At 44.7% G+C, this 3,285-nt stretch overlaps 1 long non-coding RNA gene across 1 annotated transcript; it reads left to right on the forward strand.

Moving 5' to 3' along the window:
- The first annotated feature begins 2,189 nt into the window (after positions 1-2,189).
- LOC116353058 (uncharacterized) lies at positions 2,190-2,743 on the forward strand. The gene is made up of 3 exons (XR_004202365.1): positions 2,190-2,233; positions 2,386-2,492; positions 2,706-2,743. It is a non-coding gene; the product is annotated as an uncharacterized LOC116353058 (long non-coding RNA).
- The last annotated feature ends 542 nt before the right edge of the window (positions 2,744-3,285 follow it).

Genomic DNA, 3,285 nt, shown 5'->3' on the forward strand with positions numbered 1-3,285 from the left:
AATGGATCCCATGTAAATGCAAGCCCCCATTTATGTCACAGGGAAAACCAGGTCCTCCTGGCCGTCCAAGAAACAGGCGACCTGGAGCCCTTGGTAAAAGAAGAGGATCCAAAAAAGTTGGTACCCGATTTATTGTAATCTATACCTCTTTATTATACTGTAAAATGGAGGAATCATACGCCACAGTCCACACTAAATGTTTCCTCAAAACAATTGCATAACCTGCACATAACTTGTTCTGGGATTCATCTGATGGCATTGAGGAGTTTATCACATCAGTCACCGACTTCATTAATAAGTGCATCGATGACACCCTCCCCACAGTGACCGTATGTACATATCCCAACCATGGGATTACGTGCAACATCCGTTCTGAGCAAAAGGCTAGAACTGCCGCTTTCAAGGAGCAGGACACTAATCTGGACGCTTGTAAAAAATCCTGCTACGCCCTCCAACAAAATATCAAACAGGCAAAGCGTCAATACAGGACTCAGATCGACTGTGTGATCACAATCTCCATAGCCAATGTGAGTAGAAACTTTAAACAGGTTCATATTCACAAGGCCGCAGGGCCAGACAGATTACCAGTATGCGTACTCACAGCATGCACTGACCAGCTGGCACGTGTCTTCACTGACATTTTCAACCTCTCCCTGACCCAGTTTGTACTACTTACATGTTTGAAGCAGACCACCATAATCCCTGTGCCAAAGAACGCTAAGGTAACCTGCCTAAATGACTATCGCCCCATAGCACATATGGAACCATTAAATACTTTGAAAGGCTGGTCATGGCTCACATCAACAACATCATCCCAGACACCCTGGATCCCCCAACAGATCCACATGACACAATCTCTACCTGGACAAAAGGAACACCTATATGAGAATGATGTTCATTGACTACAGCTCAGCGTTCAACAGCATAGTGCCTTCCAAGCTCATCACTAAGCTAAGGAGCCTGGGACTGAACACCTCCCTCTGCAACTTGATCCTGGACTTTCTGACGGGGTAGGCAACAACACATCCGCCACACTGACCCTCAACACATGTGCATGCTTGCTTAGTCCCCTCCTGTACTCCCTGTTCACCCACGACTGTGTGGCCGTGCACAACTCCAACACCATCATTAAGTTTGCCGACGGCACGACGGTGATAGGCATGATCACAGACGAACATCAATCTTTCCCTCAACGTCAGCAAGACAAAGGAGCTGATCGTGGACTACAGGAAAGGGAGGGCAGAGAATGTCCCCATTCACATCGATGGGGCTTTAGTGGTGCAGGTTGAGAGCTTCAAGTTCCTCGGTGTCCACATCACTAAGGATCTATCATGGTCCACACACACCAACACAAAGGCTTAAAAGATTTGGCATTGGCCCTCAGATCCTGAAAAAGTTCAACAGCTGCACCACTGAGAGCATCTTGTCTGGCTGCATCACCGCTTGGTTAGGCAACTGCTTGGCATCCGACCACAAGGCGCTACAGAGGGTAGTGCGTACAGCCCAGTACATCACTGGGGCGGTATAGAGGAAGGCGCAAAAAATTGACTCCAACCACCCAAGTCAGACTATTTTCTATGCTACTGAACGGCACCAATTCACCAAGTCTGGAACCAACAGGACCCTGAACAGCTTCTACCCCGAAGCCATAAGACTGTTAAATAGTTAATTAAATAGTTAACCAAATAGCTACCTGGTCTATCTGCATTGACCCTTTTGCACTAACTTTGTTTCATAACATACGCTGCTGCTAATGTTTATTATCTGTCACTTTAGTCCTAGTTATATGTACATATCTACCTCAATTACCTCGTACCCCTGCACATCGACTCGGTACTGGTACCCTGTTTATGTAGCCAAGTTATCTTTGTACTTATAATTAAATATATTAATATGTATTTTACTTTTCTATTATTTCTCTTTTTTCTCTACATTGTGGGAAGGGTCCATAAGTAATAATTTCACTGTTAGTATACACCTGTTGTTTACGAAGCATGTGACAAATAAAATGTGATTTGATGATGTATCAGTCTTATTTATTAGTTAAACCTATTGTGAGTCGGGTTTTGGATGGCCCTGTTTTCCCAGCAAACTCGGGCCATGACCAGGAGAACGCTTACCTCACTGCCTGACCAGAACCCAAGCAGCTCCATCAGCTGGCCTCAGGGCAGCAAAGACAGCCCTGCAAACACCTGCCACGAGCTGGGGCTGATTCATCCACACCTGCAGGATGGTGAGTAGAGCTCAGCAGGTAGCATTTAGACTGAACACTGAGCTGATGTAGGTAACAGATCTCTTGAAAGCAAACCTCCTCTCCTCCTATTTACAGCTAGAGTCCTTTGTCCAGTAAAATGTTGTAAAACTAACAGAGTCTGATCTTTCCAGGACACTTCTACATGGACCCTAACCAGGGCTGCCCATTTGATGCCGTGCAAGTCTTCTGTAACTTCACTGCAGGAGGGATGACCTGTATACCTCCTGTCCAGTCACAGGTAAGTAGCTGGTCCTGGCATCAGTCAGGACACTGGGGAAAGTGGTTGCACAGAATATCTGAGTATGAATGATTTATCTATAACTTTGCCTCTCCCTTGAGCAGAATATTAAGGAAGGCTTTCTAGTGAGCATCAATTATGGGTCACACCATTTCTCACTTATACGTATTGTTTTCATTTTGAAAAGGCATGTTGTGGTTTATCTTTCTATAGATAATAGGAAAATGGGAACCAGAAAAAAACATGTCAAAAAGTATATCCAGTGGTTTAGCCAGCTTGATGGTGGCTATAAGGTAAGACATACTGCATGTTACATTTAGAATTCATCTATAACTGCATTACTGTAACTGATCCAAATCATTTCCCCCTCCTACTGTAGTCGGAGTATGCTGGTCTTGATGTGGTCCAGCTCCGATTTCTACGGTTACACAGCCACTCTGCCACTCAGCACCTGACCATCGCCTGCCCGTTTAACCACAATAGTAGAGAAATCAGGAAAAATGCAACAAGCAGGGTTCTTCACTTTCTGGGTGACTCTGGTGGGGAGATTGGTTCAAGCTATTTGACAGTATCGAAGAATGGTTGTGAAGTAAGACCCAAAGAACAATGTAACCCTTTATACACACCAAGTACATTTGTTGTTTTATGTCAGCTACAGAACAACTCATTCTACACAACCATTGTAATTCATGGCCTGGCCACTTGATGTCAGTCAAGACCAATACAAAGACGACAGGGCTACTGCAATGTGAGAACAATGTTGTGTACTGTAATGACAGCCAGGTATTTTCAG

The sequence above is a fragment of the Oncorhynchus kisutch genome, linkage group LG13 (assembly GCF_002021735.2).
Source record: "Oncorhynchus kisutch isolate 150728-3 linkage group LG13, Okis_V2, whole genome shotgun sequence".
NCBI classification, from domain to species: Eukaryota; Metazoa; Chordata; class Actinopteri; order Salmoniformes; family Salmonidae; genus Oncorhynchus; species Oncorhynchus kisutch.